At 42.6% G+C, this 20,651-nt stretch overlaps 1 protein-coding gene across 4 annotated transcripts in view; it reads left to right on the top strand.

Moving 5' to 3' along the window:
• Positions 1–20,651, top strand: part of raraa (retinoic acid receptor, alpha a) — a 159,084-nt gene that overhangs the window by 45,812 nt on the left and 92,621 nt on the right. For 3 of the 4 annotated variants that reach the window (XM_059324417.1, XM_059324413.1, XM_059324414.1), the window contains one exon: positions 281–403. The exons of the other annotated variant lie outside the window; for it this stretch is intronic. The gene's annotated coding sequence lies outside the window, so the exon portion shown is untranslated. The remainder of the gene's footprint in view (positions 1–280; positions 404–20,651) is intronic. 4 annotated transcript variants of the gene reach the window in all.

The raw sequence follows: 20,651 nt of genomic DNA, 5'->3' as shown, positions 1-20,651 counted from the left end.
TCCCGTCATGCCTGCCCCCCCTCCCTAACCACTCCCCTTGCAAACACACACACACACAAGCAGAAAGAGGGGGAGGGGGGGGGGGGGATAGATAGAGAGGAAGGATGGAAGGCCTGGGGCAAAACCCCCACCCGACTGACTGACTGATACAGCTAATAAACTTTCATTTAAGCTAATGTTCCTCTTTTTTCCCCTGTTTCCTCTCCCCTCCAATCCTTTCTTACCTTTCTTTCTTTGCTCTCTATTTTCCACTCTCTCTATTTTTCTGTCTGTGCTCCAGAAAAAGGGCTCGCCCGAGCAATCGATGCGGGCCGTCCACCAGCCGGAAGCCCAGTTGGTCGAGCAGCACACCACTCAATCAGCCTGAACAGCAGCACAAAGGGGCTGCTGGCGAGCACCAGAGGTAGATCCTGGACTGAACTCATTTCATAAATCATACACACACCATGCAACAGCAGTAAATGTGATTCACTGAGTTTTCTAGATCAAAACAAACCCGACTGAAGCAACAACAAACACATCAAACTCTTCTTTAAAATAGCACGGACACGCCAGAGCTTTTTGGCTCACATCCCCTCGCCACTGCCAACCCTTCTATCTTTGAATACTTTAGGTGCTGTGCTAATTAAACTTTCAGACAAAGCAACTGCTAGGTTTCTCAATGGGCTTTGTCTGAGACCACAGTGTGTACATGTGTGGTTTCCCCTCTTCTGGTTACGGTGTCAGTACGTGTTGACAGTGGACATGCTCCGTGCAACCACACCGCTCTCAGTTGCTGTGCTTTCACCGTTTTTCTCTTGTGCAGCAGATGCAGGCTCTCTGTTGCATTGTGTATCTCTGCTAGTGACACTTGTAATACACAGTATGTGAGGCTGGTGTGTTCTCACTTAATCTGAATGTGGAAAGTGTGTGCTGGAATTTGTTTTCTGCTCTTTGTTGCATCAGCTGAGCAGGGAAAGGCGTGCATTTTTTTCATTTTAACCTCTATAAACAGATATGCGCATCAGAATTTGTTTGCAATGAGACAAGATTTTGGTATTGGAAGGTGGAACACATTGTCTGACAGGCAATCTCTGGCATTGACTGATGACTGATTGACTTTATCATCCTACGAAAATGTCATTTGTGTCATTCGGAGCTACAATCCCCGATTCCAAAAAAGTTTGGATGATGTGTAAAACATACATAAAAACAGAATTCAGAGTGTGTATTTTGTGTGAAAAACAAAGATTATCAGTTCAAACATCAAATATCTTAGTCTTTGTACCGTTTTCAATTGAATGTAGGGCTGGGCAATAATTCAATACAATAATTTATCGTCTTTCATTGTGATAAAAACAAATATCGAGATATTGTAATCCAAAATTATATGACAATATATGCAAACCAAACAATGTAAAAATGCCTGTTGCATATATTTTTCTATAATGTTTGTGTCACAATGTCAAAAATCAGCGGCCGAATTGCGTTACGGCAAGCTTTACGTCATTTAGATTGCGCTTTTCATTCTGGTCCTCGCAGGATATATCACACAAAGTCTGGTGGAATTTTTCATTTGGTTTGTTCCACACTGTGCTTTATCAAGCGCACCAAGCCTTGTTAACAAATGTCACGCTGTTAATGATGTCCTTCATCTATTGGACAAAATATTTGCTGATACTTTTTTGAAACAAGTCGCGGACGTTAATGTATTGATTGCAGAGTGATTTTACTTCTACGCAGCACTGACCCGCTGTACAATTGAATCCATTAACCAACATTCTCTCGCTAAACTGAATTTCAAAAATAACCATTAGAAAAGACCACTTAGTTGCAGCAATTTTAATGGATTGAATGCTATTTTTCTTCTGCAAATCCACTTAGTTTTCTCCAAGGCCTTATCTTATTTGAGACTGCTATTAAAAATCTCAGGGTCAATGTCAAAATATTAAACTCAGACCCAACAGTTTTACTTCAAACACTAATTTAAAATTATATAACAAAATCATTGAATATTCACATCTAAAACTAGTTAATCTATCATCAAAATATACAAATGTATTTTGGGAATTAAATACATATTACATACAAAAGCAAGTTCCAAGCTTGATGGAAACACCACAATTCGCTAAAACTTTTGCACAATTTTTTTTATGCTCGCTTGTGGTGGATTTAGTCTTTTTCGAAAAATAGGTAATGCACTAAACGGGAGATGGAAACCTTTTTTCTGAAGAAGTGTTGAAGTAGGGAACATTTAACTCACCAGACTGATCAGCTGTTTCCACTCTGCTGGAAAACCCAAGAGAACAATTATAAGTTGCCAAATTGAATCCAGTTTCTGAAGACTTCTCTCCATTTCACGCCAAACTTGTCCAATTAGCTTCTTTTTTGTTGTTGTTTTTTCTCTATTTATACTGTTTACTGACGGATTAGCTTACAGCAATACATCACACTGCCACCTTCTGACCAGAGTATGTATGTGCAGCTTTGTTTATTCGCTCTAAACCAGTTGATGGAATGAAGTAGTTTCATCTGCTACAGTTCTAACTTGAGACTGTTTTATAATCAGTTAAAAACTCCTTGCACCCGCTTCACTTTGGTACCACAGCTACTTTTATCCGCTCTAACACCTTCGGAGCTAATCTTGGCCATTTTAAACTTCAACATTTTTTTGTAAAAAGGGGAGCTTAAAACAATTACCGACGATTTCCCACCTTAATCTGATAATAATTGGTTCCTCGAGGCCTGCGTGTGTAAAAATGTGCTCGAGTGTCTAAACAACAGCATCCTGAGCCTCACTAATTGAAATCATCTCTTCATGTGCCACGAGCCAGGATCCATTAAGACAGATTAGGCCCCAACGAACAGTAAACCGTTGCAAATCAGGGTCATCAGATGGCATGGGCAGTCTGAGGAGAAATCCCTCTGCACATGCTCTCTCAGCAGAAGGACAGCGGAGGCTTCTTGTCAGGGAGCGAGTGGCCTCAGTGTAGCTGTTAAGTACACTATCTGGCTCACTTCTGTCAAGGACCTTTGGTAGCTTTTCATATGTGAAAGGAGAGTATTTGAGCTGTTGAGTGCACAGTAGAAAACCCTCATTTCTCTTCTTTGTCCACACTAGCCTCCATCACTCCATACTCCTTTTTCTCCTTATGTAGTAATTGCGTTTGATGCTTTGAGAGACCAAAGAGATGTGTGAGAAGATTTCTTCCCTGCAACCTCCAGCTGAGCCAAATTTCTGAATCCATATAGGTGCAACCCTGCTGTCGGGCCCTGTACGCTCTGTCGCCGGAGGTGGCGTACAGTAGGCGAGGCAGACAGTCTTAGTATTCTTTAATAAGACGGGCAATAACAATAAATCCTACAGGCTAATCACCCGCTCTTCTTCTCTCCCTACCAAACCCGGAGCGATGCAGCATTACCCTGCTGCCGCCTTCAATTACGCCATTCATCATGCGTCTTATCTGGCCGCCGGTTTGATTGAGTGTGCAACGGGAGGCGTCGCATTCTGCTCACCAGTGTGTTTGTGTGTGTGTTGGAGGTGTTGACAGGAATGGAAAACTGCATTTGGGGGGGGCTGAGGCGGTGGGGGTATATGGGATGTATTGGGATGTATGAAGAGAGGTTGAAATGCAATGAGAGAGTTTGTGCGCGTGTGTGTGTGCACGCCAAATCTAGTGAGTGTATAAATCAAACCAGATGATCGTCCCCCACTCTGATCCGCTCTGTCTCAGCAAGCACATTTCTCTTTTTCCCCCTCCTACTGTCCCTGTACTTCCTTCCTTCCCCCTCTTTCTCCTTCCACCTCCTCCTCCTCCTCCTCCTCCTCCTCCTCCTCCTCCTCCTCCTCTTCTTCTCTGGAACAGATTTGTCTAGGGGCCCCTGTCTAATCTCCAGCAGTGCCGGGTGTTGGGAGACGGGCGACAAATTTTAATAAGCAACTGGGCGCTGTAATTTAGCGGCCTGGGAGGGAGATTAGGCTGATTGATGCCGGGCTCATCTAATGGTCCAGCCTACGGCTCCCGGCCCAAATTGGTGGTAATGAAAGTTTTGTGCAAATTGAGATGGAAGAAAATAAGGCATCCTCTCATCTTCCCCTCACTCTTTTATCTTCATTCAATCTTTGCATTCCTCGCTCTGTTTCCGTCTCCCTCCTCCGCTCTCTCAATCTTTTTTTGACAAGGTGTGTCTTTCTCTCCATCTCCGTCCGTCACATCCTCTCCTCTTTCTCTTCTCTATCTATTTCACATTCCCTCTTTCAGGCTCTTTCTCCATCTCCGTCTTCCTTTTTCATGCCCACCGCTCGCTCTGCCTCGTTACCGAAATCGATTTGTCCCTCATCTGCTGCACTCTCTTTCTGTTTTATAGTATTTCTCTGGCACTCCTGAGTCGGTTTCTGTCCCCACTTAACTCCATCTAGTGGGTTATTTACTTTTACTCACACCCTCATTTGCTCCCTCCCTCCCTCCCTCCCTCCCTCCCTCCCTCCCTCCTCTTCCTTGGCCAAGCCTGTAGGAGATTTATGTGTGTGTGTTTGTGTGCAGATGGGTCAGGAGGTGTTGTCTGAGTGGCTCCTGTGTTGTCAGGACAAATTCATCTCGATCTACAGAGAGATGGGACGACAACGCTGATGACTGCCTGCCTCTACCTCCACCTCTCTCTCCTTGTGTTCCTCTCTTCCTCCTTCTGTTTCTCTCTCTCTCTCCCTGCTTTTTCTCTTCAATCCACCAAATCACTTTCAGCTGGCCTGCCACTCTGACAGGCTCCGTCTGCCCTGTATTATTAGTCCGTGGAGATTTCCAGGCCACTTTTCAGGATATGGCGAATGCGTGTCAGTGTCCAGCACCTTGTCCCACTGGCATACTCTGTGTTATTCCATTCAGACGTCAAAATATTCCACAATATTACAAATTCCAGTGAGTTATACCAAACAAATTCTAGATTAGTTTCAGTTATTTTGCAGTTAGCTCTCTGATGTTTGGATTGAAGTTTGTTATAAATAAATGCATTGCTGCTCTGTTACTGTAACAGAAGTTTCCTTTGAATAAATAAACAATAATAATGATATATAATTTAATAATGATGCTTCTATGGCATCACAAAGAATGTCAGCTACAGAAATGCTTTTTAGAAACCTAACTTTTAAGTAAGACGACATTGGGCTTCATGCAGGAAGCGATATACAACAAATTTCCTCTTATTTTTTGTTTGTATCCACGATTTGTTCTTTTTTTGTTAGTACCCATTGATTATTTGGGATTTTATGTTCTACACGGTCACTCATTAAGTTGAAATAACATTTTTTTAACCTATTTTCCATGAAATGATTGTGATTTATTCTTGACAGATAAAGTGTATATCTTCTCAGCTGTACTATCAATCTCTTCCAAATATATCACAATGAAAATTATTATCACAATTAACAGAGGATTGTGTCTGAAAAGAAAATTATTCCAACTTTATGGGCCACCATGTATTATTTTGACTTCTTTCTGAGTTAAGAGAATATTTTACGATTGGTCGAGAGGATTCTCACCAAGATATGAAAAATAACATCTAGTTTTCACAGTGAACAAATTGTTTGTCCAATGCTCCAAAGTTTTACATGTAAGTAACATAAAAAAGCAAGAAAATCATGGACTCAAATTAAGATTACTATATTTATATATTAGTTTCAGCTGGGTTTGATCTTTTAAGTTTATTGTATTTCTACCATTTCACTACTGCAGAACTTCTTCTTCTTCCAGCCTTTTTTTTAACCCAGTTGCCAGAATAATTGTTGGCATTTTACGTTTCAGATGTGCTGAATTTTCAAAATATTTGAACCGCTCATTGTAGCAAATGACAAGCTTTAAACACCAACTACTGGAGCACATTGTAAACACGTGACGACTCTATCCCTGTGATGATAACTTTTGTAAATAGTCAGTTATGGTAAGGCACCACAACCACTTGTTAAAGGGTGGGTTCAAGGAACATGGTTAGTCTTTAAAAAAGCACAAATTCCAGACATAACTAAACAGGACCTGGTTCAAGGGTCTCCAGGTTTCAGGTCAGGGTCGGTCGGTCCTGAACCTATGTTGCTTGTAACATCACATCTCTTCGTCAATGGACAGAAAAAGCAACAGATCAATGTATCTGGTGTTTGCAGAAACCTCAAATTCCAACTTTTTTTGTTGGTGACTGCAGCTTTTTTTGGGTGGCATCTTTTCAATTCTGGGGCACATGCCAGAGGATTTGCACAAGTCCAACAGCTGCCCTTATATAGTGTTAATCAATGGCAATAAAAATTCTGACCAGTTCATCCTTCTGCACGCCTGAGTACGAGCAGCTTTGGATGGATTTGTTTGTTTTGGTGCATCTGGAGTTGACTTTTTTGTCGTAGTGAAGTGTAAGAGAATGTTGCTGCATGAGGCCTAATGTATCACAAGTTCCTGTTCCTGGGCAGTGCTAATCCAGCAGTAATACAAGACTACAGTACAGTATGTTACATATGATATTCTGGCTGTTATAAAAAAAACCCTGAGAATAAATGTAACATTGTAACTCACAGGGAGTTTCTGGCCCTCTAGGAGTTCAGCCTGTGATGTCTTTTTGGCGCATCTATACAGTCGCATATGTCTGAGTGGGTGTGTATGCGTGTTAGCCAGCTATCCGTCTCCCATTCCCCAACAACAGAGCGACTGTCTTCCGGCACTTTTCAGTTCCCCTTTCTCATGACTCCCACACAGCTCTCTACTTGCGGTATTTAAAAGAAAAAAAAAGATGATGCCGCCGATCTTGTCCTCCTCTTCTCTAGCTGCCACCTTGAGTTATGCACTGATCTATCATTAATAGCTTCATTAGCATTTTTTTCCCCTCTGAGGTTCTTGTGTATATAGTTCAAACTACAGCACGGATGCTCACATCATTAAGCAAGCGAACATCCTGAATTCTCCCTGCGACAAAAGCAGAGAGGTAGGAGGAGGTAATATCACCAAAACATTTGGAGAGTTCCCAACATAAAGCCTGTACACGCTCCCCAAATAAGCATTCTGTCCTCCTCTGTTCCCCCTCAGGGCCTCCTGTAAAGCGTGCTTCCTCACTCATGTTGCACAACCAGCATCCTTTTGCAATATCCTGGACAAATATGAACAAGAAGAACATTTATTCCAAATCTAATCTGCACTCCAACCAAGGCTGCAGAGAAAACTAGTGAGGCGACCAGTTTGATGCTCAGCGGCAAAGATGCGGCCGAGTCGGGCAGCTCAGCCCGTAAATGAGTGGCAACCGCCTGTGAAGTTTATCTTGGTGAGAGGCGGGCCTTGTTGATTGCTTACCAAAGTCTGTGGTCGGGATCCCAGACAACACAATATAATCTTGCTTCCCCTGGCCCCGACAACTGCCTCGACACAGTGTGGTTGAAGAGCTGGTGTGGGTAATTTCAGATTGGATGTGGCCTCTCTCCACAGGAGCTGTTAAGGCTTTGTAAGGTTCACACTCGGCTGGCCAAAGTGGTTTGTCAGAGTTGATTGTTTATTTTTCTTGGGGAGAGAGAGGGGGAGGTTTGTATGTATGAGATGGATGACGGAAACATGGAATGCGGCTTGGACCGTAAACTCGTGGGAATTCTTAGTTCCTGGTTTCCTTTTTACAGTTGCAGCTTGTTTAAAATGTCCGGTGGTCAGGCGTGCAGTAATTTGGCACAGTTCAGCACATTGCACAAGTTTTTATGCAAGCCAACACGCCTTGCTGTTTCTTGGAGAGGCAGTAAGACAGGGCCATTTTAATAAATAAACCCTTGGGACACAAAGAACAATGGATAATGCTTGGCTGATCCTTCTACTATTTTCTCTCCTGCATTTGCCTCAATGGATTTGATTTTAGCAGAAGGTTTTTTAAAGATATGGAGTGATAACTTTGATTATCTTCCTCCTAAGTGATTATCTACCTCCTACGCTACAGGCTAGTTGAGGCGCAATAATGCAAGAAACCATATGAATAGCCTCTGTTTGCTGAATGCTCTCCTCCCACCTCACAGTTTTATGGTGGATGATGCTGTGAGGTATTAAATGAGCTGACGGAGCGCTTTGATGTTCAAGTTCCCCTTCATATGATAGCGGGATATGCCTGATAGTATGGGCAACAGGGGAGGTGGGGGATTTGTGGCTGGTTGCAGGGATGAGAAGCAGAGTGGGGGGGAATGAGGGGTGGAGGAGGGAAGGAGCGGGGCGAGGTGCTGATGGGAAAGAGACGAATGGCGTGCCAGTGTCAGAAGTGGTCATGTGCTGAGGAAGGAGTAGGGGAGAATGAGAGGGAGGATGGAAGGAGGGCTTGACTGATTAACCTGTTTACCTCCCTGAAAATGCTCCGGGCGCCATTCTGATTAAAGTTCAGTCTTTCATCTATCATCGCCATGGCCGGCCTGAACCTTCAGAGCTGCCGATACCGAACACCGTCAAAACGATCGAGCCTCCAAACCCGGAGCTGCCACCACACCCTCCAACAGCAGAGCTAATGCTCCCGACCACCGGCTTCATTTGCATCTCATCCTTCCTTGTCAGCTGTTGAACGCACCTCCTTATGATTTTCTCCTCTTTCACTCGACTCTTTCCATCTCGCATGCTGAGTTTGTACGTCTGTCTCTCTTCATCTACTCCTCCCATTCTGCGTCTAAGCCTCCTGCTCTCCAGACTCACTGGGAACGGTTCTTGTGTGTCTCAGCCTGTTTCCTCCAGTGACGTGCTTTCCCAACTCAAGGCTTTTAGCACCTCCAGCATAATACGATTACACCCGTTTGGGGACGTGAAATTGTCAACGGCTTTCTAAAAATATCCCCTCCAGTCCAGTCGCAGCAGCACAGTCGCTCTGCTAGTGGACTTTATGCAGAGACGTGCAGAGGCAGTGCTGCACACAATGTTCTGGCCACTCAAGCACAAATGTTAGCCCTTTAAAAGCTTTTTGCACCGTCATAGAATACCCAGTGTGTGTGAGGACAGCTGGATGGAGAAGTAGAAGACAGGGGTTGTCAATTAGGTCCAGCCATAGACCATAGGGATATGTGAACGAATACGTGCAGGGGAGATGCAGGCCTGACTGCATTAGTTGTTTCAGTAAATGCACGTATAACATGTAGCATCAAAATTATGACCAAAAGGAGGAAGTTGGGCAATGTTATTATGAAGCCACAACGTGTGTCAGGGAGGAGGTCGGGGTTGGATTGGACGAAAAACAAATTTGAACAGCATGACCACTGTTGGTTTCCAGTTTCATACCTCGACTGTATAAACAATGGATGACATGTGTCCACTTCCCCCAAAACTGAACAAAAATTAAGCCGTCTTGCACTGATGGCCCAATGACTGCAACCATGATGAAAAAGTCCCCAAACCTTAAGAATATTAACCCAAACCTGCTCTTTCCCAACCCTCACCAGGTCATATTTGTGCCTAAACCTAATCAAAGCTGAACCATCACCATACTATATTGTAAAACTGCTTTTTTTTGGCCAACACTGATTTGCAACGTTATCATTTATGGTTTATTTTGAAGGATTTGTTGGTAAGGAATTCTTGTATATGCATTTTATAAAATACATAATAATTACTTATTTTTTTTATTGGGCAAAAGAACATTAAGGAATACAACCAGGACTTTTATTTTTTTTAGTTTATTCATTTAACTAGTATAATGACAGTACATATAAAACATTATATGGTGGAGATGCTTATAATGATAATATATTTGTTCATACTTAATGTTCCTTTCAAAATCTATTTAACATTAGACTAATAAATACATAGTATATGAAGGTAAGTATACAAATACAAAATACAATAATAAAGACAAAAAAGAAAAGAAAAAATAAGATAATAAAAAAAGAGCATAAATAAAAATAATTTACCATACCCTTATTTTACCGGTGTCAGACTGCTTCCTGTCTTCTTTGCATTCTTTTACTTTTTGGGAACAATGGAAAAAAAATACAGTCTTGTTTCTTTTCTTTTTTTTAAAGTTAGTTTACTATACCTCATTTCAGCACCTGGAGCTGTCCATACCATGACCTGTTAAACAGCCTGCCAAATGGTGCAGAACCAGTTACAGTGTCAGTTTGCGCTCCATATGTGGGTTTTGAATATTAGACGGCGATGTCATTGGGTTTAAAGGCTTTATATTAATAGTTTATATCTGCAGAAGAATTTCAGATTTGAGTGCAGGGCCAGATTCTTCCCATGAGCATCTGTTTTCCATTTCTAGTACACGATAACACAGAATCCCTTGTGAGCTCATCGTGTCCAAGCCACACAAACAACACATTTGTTATAAAGAAGATTAAATTCAAAGCATGTTCTGTTGGGTTTGCTACCACCATTCAGCACCTCCATCGGACACCTCCGCTGACGTCCAACCTCCTTCGCAGAGACAGAAAATGTCGGCCTCCTCGATCCTAGTACGCTCTCTCCATGTGGATCTTCTTTCATCCCCTTCTCTGTGTTGGGTGGCAGAAAATTAGGTCATTGCTGTGTTTGATCATGCTTTCACTCGTTCTCCCAGGGAGCCATTCTAAGCATTTTATTTTTAAAAATACTTCTTTGTTTTCCTCTCTCTTTCTCTAAGCCCCTCTCCCTTTATCTTCCACGTTCTGTCTTTCCTCCCGCCAGTGAAAGTTGACTGAAAACACATGGGCATCGGCCTGCCCAGTCATGCCTCAACACAAGATCCTTGTTGTCAGTCAGGCCAAATAACAAAACACAACCAGCTTTCACTGCAGCTATGCATCTTGTTCTCTTTCCAAAATGCCAAGGTTGACATTTGTTCTGCGTTTTCACAGTTTGTACTACAAGGAATTAATTTAGTGTAGGTGTTTCCTATAGATATGACTGGCAGGATGGTGTTGCTTGATACATAAGCTGTGGTTTTTACAACACTTTGGTCAATGTGGGTTGTTTTAAAATGTGCTTTGTACATTTTGAATTCAATTCATATTTACAATTCAAATTTGTCTTAGGATTGAAAACATCAGGATTTTCACTTGTTTTTATGCCTCCATGGCCTGAGGCGTCATGTTTTCAGGTTGTCTGTCCTTACCATTCTTGCAGAGGTGATATCTCAGAAATGCCAAAAAGGATTTTCTTCAAAAGTACTCAGGACTAACTAATAAGACTTTGGCAAAGGTCAAGGTAATTGTGACATCATGTCCATCCCATTCTCTTGAACGGCATTTCTAAGGGAATTCTTGACAGGATTTCTTCAAATTTGGCACAAACTTCTACTTAGAAAAGTTCAGGGTCACTGCACTGTGACCTCACATCCGTCTCATTCTAGTAAACGCAATATCCTGGACGTCTTGAGGGACAATTTAATTTGTCAAAAACATCCACTTGGACTCAAGTATGAACAAATGCGATTTTTGTTACCAAAGGTCACTGCTCTGCGACCTCACGTACATCCTATTCTCGTGAATTCAATAACTTTGGAACATGATTAGGTAATTTCTTCAAAAATTTGTCACAAACCTCGACTTGGAAAAGTTCAGTGTCACTGCTCTGCCACCTCATGGAGATCCCATTCTAGCAAACTCAATATATCTGGGACATTTTGAGCAAATTTGAAGAAATTTGCTCAAAATGTCCACTTCGACTGAAGGACAAACAAATTAGATTTTTGTTAGCAAAGGTCACTGCCCTGCGACCTCACATCCATCCAATTCTCGTCAATGCAATTTCTTGGGAACGTCTTTAAAGTATTCTTTCAAATTTGGCAGGAATGTCTACTTTGACTCAAGGAAGAACTGATTTTTGGAGGTCAAAGGTCAGGGTCACAAAGTCCATTTTTGGCCATAACCCAATTATTCATACTCCTAAATATGACAGAATTTCAAGCAAATGTTTAATCATATAAATGATGCACATTAACAATCAACAAAGTCAAAAGTCAGCTTCATTGTGACATCATAATGTCAACTTTCTCAGGAAAATAAGAGAAAACTGTATCCACATGTAATCTTGGGTGCCCAACTTAAAACTGTGGTGACTGTATACATCTTCTATCCTACGGGGTTGAAAAAGTGTCTGAAGCATCCACTTTTTAGAAGTTGCAGCTTCTTTACCAAAACATCCATATTTGAAGCATTGTCTACTGACATGGCGACATATAAGTCAAACATGGGTGTAAAACTGCAACTTGAATCAGTTGGCAGAGGCATAAAACTACAAGGCGGTAATTCTAGTTCTATATTTTGCTGTATCTATCTTGTCAGACTTACATATACAGGCAAGTAGCTTGGTGTTGTTCCACTGAGTTGATGAGGACATTTGTAAGCGCGTGTGCACATCTGTGTACACAAAATTAGCTTAGGGAGTGCTTTTATTGGTCTATATGGACCCTAACCCTGGGGGCAACAGGAAAGGCTTAGGTGATTTCACTTCAACACAGACAGCCTATATGGTGTTACAGCAGCCTGTGATGGACTGATTTAATCCTACTGATGGTGCTCATAAGACACAGGAAGAGGGATGGCCGTGCACGTGCGTGCACACACATGGAGTTGCCCTTCAGTCATACATGTGGACATAACAGGAATTGTGTGTGTGTGAAAAGGAGAGGTCAGCAGGGCTAACGCAGTCCCCTGGCTGTTCTCAAGGTTAATGCGAGACTGACAGCGACTGCTATTAGCGGCCTTCAGATGGTCTCCACCCCCCATATGTGGGGCTGATTCATCCCGGTGGCAGCAGTGCATTAAGATGTAACAGCCTCACTCCCAGGTGTCAGTCACCCCTTTAGACAGAGCCTACATCATAATCTTACATTTCCTATTAACTCCTATTGTCTACGCTCAACCACGATGGTCCATTAAAGGGATGGGAGCGGCCGTCGCCACCTCATTCTCACGTGTCACTCAACTCTTCCTATATGTCATTATTTCATGTCGTCCCATTGTCTGTTAATTGAAATACCACAGACATTGTCTATATGGTCCATTAAAGGGACAGGAGCCTTGTTTCTAAGTGTCACGACTACTTTAGGTGCTAGCTCATTAATTTTCATAGTCCGTGTTTGACTTACACATGCACAGAGAGGTGGGGCTGAGGAGAGGAAAAAAACACCATCAAGAAGAAATGCACACTGGCATGTTGAAGATCACCTAAACCATCCAAAGCTCATTTACATTTTAATTCAAAGACATTAAGCAGATGCTTGTACCAAGTGCAGGTTGATGTTTAGTGTTTTGCTCAAGGACGCTTAGGTGAGGACGGTTGCTCTGTTAAACGAAAACAGCCATTTTCTGTTTTCATGGTTAATCGTCACATTTTATTTTCAGTTGCTATGACAGTCCCAGTGTAGTGTTTTTCATGATTTCATTATATCTAATGACCGGCGCGGAAGCAAGCACAGATTGGCAGGCAGCTTTGTTGGAAAATATTTTTTTTTCATATCCTCAACCCTTCCCCATGTCTACATTTATAAGTATGGTTTCAGTTCTTAAAAGTAGATTATGGTAGACAAAATCTGTGTAAAGTTTAGTCTTGGAGATATAACTGATTCACAAATAAGCACCGAGAAGTATTTGAATGTTGTAAAGGATAAGACTAGAAGAGTGTGTGTGTGTGTGTGTGTGTGTGTGCCTGAGTCCATATGAAGAGTGATGATGTTGTTGACTCACTGTCGGCCGGATGCCAATCAATCAATTAACCAATCAATAGTCATCTGGTGAGCGCCTAAGGACACTGGGGAAAATCTCCCAGAAACACTCGAATCAATTACTTTTCGCCTCGGCCACAGACTCACCCACAGGTGCAGAAACCACACACACACACACACACACACACACACACACACACAGAGATACAGTTATATACTCATACTTATGCAGGCTTACATGTTGAAGTCACTGCCTCCCCCTCTCTTCCACATGCCCAAACTCGCAGGCATCAGATTGCAGTGCCATGGGAAAAAGAAAAATGAGTAAATTCTGTCTTTCCCCTCATTCCTCATCCCTCATCCCCTTTCCCCTCCCTCCTCCTCACACACTCTCTCTCTCTCCCCTAATGGAAAGCAGCATTCCCTGGCTGCCGTCAGCAGCTATAGCCAGCTACACTATAACACAGTTAATAGATAGGTCTGGCAGCTTATGGAGCCCATGCATTTTTAAATGGGAGTTTTATGACTCCTGGAGAGCAGGCAATGGAAGAGAGAGGCAGGAATATTCTTGATATTTGTTCCTTGAGCGTGTGTGTGTGTGTGTGTGTATGTGAAAGGGAGAGCAGTGGATATGATGAGTACCACAATCTTGCTCTTGTTTGCTTTCTCGCTTTCTTTCTCTGGGGAGGTTGTTGGTTGTTGGAGGGTTGTTTTTTTTTCATTTCTCTCCATTTTTACCACCATATTTTACTTTATTTCTCCCAAATTCTCTCTTTTTTTTTGCTTTCTTAATTAAAGATGAAGTCTGTACTCATCTTATAACACATTCTGGTCATGAACTCTGTTACTAAGCAGGATTCAAGCTAAATCCAGCTGTTGTTATTTCCACATTTGGATATTTGTTTCGCATGCTGCCAGATGCCAGATGGATTAATATGTATGCATATACAGTATATGTATATGGTCTGTGTATGTGGCTAATGTAGGTTCTTAATCTTGCAGCTTTGGTATTTCTACAGTGACCTTTGGGCAACTCAATCTCTCTCTCTCTCACACACACACACACACACACACACACACACACAATGCATGTTAGCCTATGGTAGTGTGTCCTAGAGAGGTCATGTTGACCACTGGGTAGCATTCATCTGTGTCAGCACTGACCCACAAACCCCGGTCCTCTCTGCACTGTTACATATAAACACAGACACATGACTATACACACACACACCCACAGCCAGCAGGCAGCGCTCTAAGTGATTTCACTGTGCCCCACATACTGCTCCTGTTGGCCTGCTTGTCTTGCTGATGGCACAGGTCATGAGCTATGGAAATATGTACTGTATTTCCCCTCCAGGGGAAGAATGACATGCAGCGTGAAGCGTAGTTTGCTCAGGGGCAATAAACACACACTGTACCATCACAGGCAGCGGTGCTGCTTCATGACATGTGTCCACAGTGGTGAGAGCTGATGATCACACACTGCAGCTGACATGGGAATTTCATCGCTTATTGCTATCTGGAGAGAAACATTACTGAGTGGTGAATATCTGCACTCTGCTCATACTGGTCTATTTTCTTGTTTACATGTTGTCATTCCTATTCCCACACAGATACCAGCGAGCAATGGCCTCTAATCTCAAAGGGTTTGACCTTGAAGGCTTACAATGTGGATGATGCAGTGAATGCAATGAATTGGATGAAAGATTTTATACAAAATGCAGTATGAGGCTTGTGCAATGAATGCAATGGTATTGTAGTCAGGTTTTTTTTACTACGCAACCACCTGACCTGTCATAACAGAATGAGTTCTTAAATCAGGAATAAGTTAGCATTTTAGCAACCTGGGGTCTTGCCTCTCAAACTCAATGAGGATTTTTGTGGTTAACAAAAGCTGAAGAGATGTTGGCTTTGTGAATTTAGAAGTTTTTACGTGTCTGGTTGATAAAACGTGGCTAAATCACACTACAGTGGTTGTCGGGGACATTAAACGTCATCACACTCTCTCACTAGTCCATCTTGCAGCCTCTAGTGGTGTTTTTCAGAGATTAGGTTAATAAACTATTTATTGGGCTATGGTTTCACTTGCTTGTCAAAGCTGTTGGTTCGGTTGTCAGAGAGCATCTGAAGCAAAACATTAGTGGCATTGAAGTCGTGTGACCGTGGTGTAGTTTGCTGTAGCATAACGTTAGCTTTTTACTTCTGTCGGCTGCATTAACGCTTGAAACATTATAAAAGTGGTGTTCATTTGTGAAGATTATCCTGCTGAACAAACACGTAAGCATCAGTGTGTGTTTGCCACAGAGCTTATTTTCTGCAATCATCCAAACTCCAATGCAACAATCCCATATGTGATTTCTCAATAGGCCGCATGGTGATGCTACATCTGGGTTGGCCTACAAAAATACCTCATTTTGTTTGCTGTCTGTAGTAGCACAATCATCCGAGCTGAGACTGAGCTGGGTTTTAAAATCAGGATTTTGAGGTATTGAGACAATAACACTGTGCTGACTGCCCCTGATTTGATGGTATGATAGCTTATCTCTGGTCTACCTTCATGCACAAGATTGTTTTCTTATTGTGTCACTGTCAGCATGAAGAGCAGATGAAGCCCTCTGAATATGCACTTGTACACACACATTTACAAACACACTACGGTAGATCATTCCAGTAATTGAATTTAGCCTTGTGTAAACAAGACGCTAACAAGCCCTCTGGAAATACAGTGACATTTAGGATGGTGAGTCAAGGCTTTCTGCTTCTCACACACACACACACACACACACACACACACACACACACAATATTTAATACCAGCCTATTCACAGTTCCACAATCGTGGGCGCAGCACACACAGATGTGTAAAAACACTCTTAAGGGCACTTAATAAAGTATTAATTGTCCCTACTTTTTTAATTAAATTCTCCCTTTTCGTGCAGTACTGTTTGTTTATATGCTTAAAAATAATACAGGTATTAAGTTGCCTTGAGGAACCGCGGACGGTCCCGCTCGGAGAAACAGACCTCGTTTGATCCTTTCAGCGGGCGAGTGGCGGCATAAACAGGAAGGGGCCCTGTGCTTTAGTGCGTCACCCGCTCTCGTATCATAGGATCTTCTGTGTTGAAATGTGCCGAAGTGTTTCACATAACATTGTTAGCCTGATATCCTGGATAGGTGCACAAAGGTGACATAACCTCGTAGGCAGACACAAAGACACATGCTAGAGTAGTGATTGCGCACACACACACACACACACACACACACACACACACACACGCATGTCGATTAGTGTGTGTTGTCTTGAGGAAAAATGAAGATTCATTTAGAGCCAGCTGTGTTCTGTTCCCTTATGAGAACAGAGAGTGATGTAAATGTGTTCGAAAAGGTGCATGCACCCAGTTATGTTTATGCACAGGGAATATGACAGCTTAAGTGTTATGACTGTAGATAGTCTGTGTGTGTGTGTGTGTGTGTGTGTGTGTGTGTGTGTGTGTCAGCGGGTCGCTGTGTGTCAGCGGGTGGGGGGTGTTGAGTCTGTTGGAGTCCTGTTCAGAAATATGGACTTCATTTGTGCAGGGCCTCTCCCGCTAACTGGAACAGGGTTGGAGGTGTACTGAGCATGCGCACGCACGCACACACACGCACGCACACACACACACACACACACACACACACACACACACACACACACACACACACACACAGACACACACACACACAGACACACACACACACACACACAGATACAGTTATATACTCATACTCACACACACACACACACACACACAGAGCTTCTTTTGTACCAAACAAACAGTGTAATGTTTTGTTACCAGACCGCAGAGAAGTGGATGCTCTACCTTTACTTTAATTACAAACTCAATCTTCCATTTACGAATGACCTCCGCTCTTTGTTGGTCAAGCTAATTTTATAACTAGAAATAAACATTTTTCAAAGCGTAGATTGTCCTTCAGTTGTTTCAGGGAAAACTGCACCGCATCTTTTTGCTGTTTCAAGAAATCTACTATCATTATAAACTGAATTCACTTGAGACTGTTTCTCGGAAAAAACAGCAATTTAAATGACTGAACATGGCCTTCAGGAAATTGTTATGGACCTTTTTAACTATTTCCACACAAATAATCCGCAGGTCATTGTCACATTCTGATTTATGAAATTGTTAAAGTAGTATTAGATTCGATATTTGCTAAATCTTTTAAAGGGGACATATTGGTTCAGACTTGTATTTAGGATTTCTCCTCAGAATGTTGCTTTAATGAGGTCTGCTCTGATGGTCAACGTTTCTTCTGCTCTCCTGCCGTCATTGCAGCAGGCTTTATTATAAAAAAAGACATCTCACTTTTTACGTTATGGGACCTTTGAGACATTCCCTTTGAAAATAGTCGTCAAGTAGTCAAGATGAATCTACAGCAGATTTTGTCCGATAAAGTATCAAAGGAGCTAAGTGAAGGAGCTGAGGAAACAAGGGGAGTAGCAGAGGTGTTGTTGAGGCGGGACTGAACGGGTGGAAGCAGCGTGTAACTGTTGGGAAAGAATAACATGCACTACAGACCCCAGACCGCAGGAGGCATGACTCCCTCACCACCAGGAAACCTCAGGGCTTTCTGCTCCATGTTCTGTTTGCTCTCACTTTCCTCCTCATTTAGTCTCCCTGAACCTTCTGCATGTGCTCTTCTTCTCCCACATTGAGTGCTGCCATATTGCTTTCTCCCCCTTCCTTTGGAGGTTCTGCCAGCTCCTCTTCCAGCATGTTTCTCTCCCTGTATCTGTATTGCTCTCTTCCTGTGTCCCCCACTCTGTTGTACAGCACTAACTCCCTCTCTGCAATGGCCTGTTAGCCCCCCTCTCCTCTCACTTGGCTCCCTTCCCTTTTCTTCCCAGCTCTCTCCCTCTAACCTCTCCACTCTCTTCATATTTCATATTAAGCAATCCTTTCCATGGAGCCAGCTGTGTAAACAATAGGGACCAGCCCTCCATGTTTTCTCAGAGTGAGTGAAAAAATGCCGGAAAAACCTGGACACAAGGAGCCCGCCGCGCGCCGTCCTCACCGATGATCTATGGCCCTTTGTCTCTCCGACCTCCTTTGAGCGCGACTGGGACTTTCTGGGCAGAGTGTTGGTTTTTTTGTGCATGTGTGAGGCTGAGTGTTAAGTGTACGGGGCAGTGTGTTTATGCGGGTGTGGGAGCTTTCTGTTACCATAGCCCCCTGCAAATATTGACCGAGCTGAATAGCTACAGTGAGTGGCTCAAAAGCAAACACCGCATGTCATGCTTTGCCAGATATGCCTGGAGTTTTGTCACCGACTGCGCTCTCACCGGAAATAATTTGGCTTGTTTAACTGTTAATCTTTGCAAGAACGTCCCCCTACTTCCCCTGATTCATGGTCCTCTAGTTTTGATATTGACAAAGAGAAAGAAATATCAGCCGTGCGTTCCTTAGCTGACTCATATTTAGCAGAAGCACTGGCCTTTGCTGCTCTTCTATCTATAGGTCTATAATCTGTCCACCTACACAGCCAGCAGCCTATTTTAACACAGATGTTCTTAGAAGCTGCCTGTGTTTCCAGGGTTTGACTGTCTTCATTTGATACTCTTTATTTAAGGGGCGGGCTGGCGGGCGACTTTAGTTTTATTGACTTTGGTTGGCACATTTAGTGTGTGTGTGTGTGTGTGTGTGTGTGTGTGTGTGTGTGCATCTGTCATGGTTTGGCTGTGAATGCATGTTTATGGGTCCATATGCATGCATGCATGCAGGTGGGCAGATGGTCCAGTTCTGCACGGACAGCCACAGCGGCACTCATTATGTGCGAAGGAAGCAGGCTACCATCTTATCCTGACACACTCACACACACACACACACACACACACACAGCTCATCCCTGGGTTTATTTTTTGCAGGTGCAGTGCTTGCTGGCATTTGAGATAATTAAAGGCTGACCTTTCTGAGGTGAAGCAGAAATGTCACCCAGCCTGCTTCGCTGACAAGTGGATTCACCCCACAGGGGGCCTTGGCAAAACGGCTGAGGATTTTCACCGCCCCGGATGTGCACTTAGCACCCTTTAGCCTTCTTGCGCCACACTTTCTGGCTGTCATTGAGAAGTAGCTCCGACCTACTGCTCCCTCACCCACAATGCCTCAGCTATGATTCTTGAAGGTGGACGGAGCACTGAAGTGGAAGTATTTTTGGGGCAGTAAGTCGAGAGGAGATTTCATATTATATTTTTGTTAGGATGAAGAAATAATCTAACACACAGAATATTTTCTGTTGCGTAATATAGCCCCGATTCAAAATAATTTGCTCATCCTTTGTGACATGTATTCGATTGAAAACTGTACAAGGACATATTGAGATTGAGATTTTCATTCTTTTACACAATCAATAATTGAATTGGAAACATCATGTATTTATTCAAGATTTTCACTGGAATTATAACACAAGACAAAATGAAAGCAATTATGATTGTTTTATCTGGACAATCTTGTTTTTATTATTGTTGGAAGCCAAAAAATGTAATTGAAAATAAAATGAATTAGATTAATCATCCAGCCCTAATAATACAGCTGTAGAGATTAATGGATGACTTATTGAAATAAAAAAAAAAACAGTTTTCAACAGTTCTTAAAATTCCTCCAGTTACATTATTACAGGCTGATCATTTACTGCGTAACTAAATGAAATTGTTGGTAAGCTACTCTTCTTATTCTTATATACTATACTTAGTCTTATTCTCTATCTATCTCTTCTATCTCAGAAGGTTATCCAAGGTAAGGTAGTGCAAACTATTCTCTGACTCCCACGCTTCTCCCTAGCCTTGCCTTGCTTTTTCTCTCCTAAATAATTCACATCTATCAGCTGAAGTCCTGAGTTAGTGACGTGTCAAAGTGTCCCACTCTGCCTCCACCCTCCTCCATCACCCCCAGAGATGTGTCTTTATGCAAAACCTGTCCCATCTGAGCCAGTAATGTACAGTAAATGCAGCTTACTGTAAGACTCTCCCCAGGGCAATAAGATGACATGCAAATGTAATTCAG

This window comes from Centropristis striata, chromosome 21, assembly GCF_030273125.1.
Source record: "Centropristis striata isolate RG_2023a ecotype Rhode Island chromosome 21, C.striata_1.0, whole genome shotgun sequence".
NCBI classification, from domain to species: domain Eukaryota; kingdom Metazoa; phylum Chordata; class Actinopteri; order Perciformes; family Serranidae; genus Centropristis; species Centropristis striata.
This window is presented reverse-complemented; position numbering and strand designations above follow the sequence as displayed.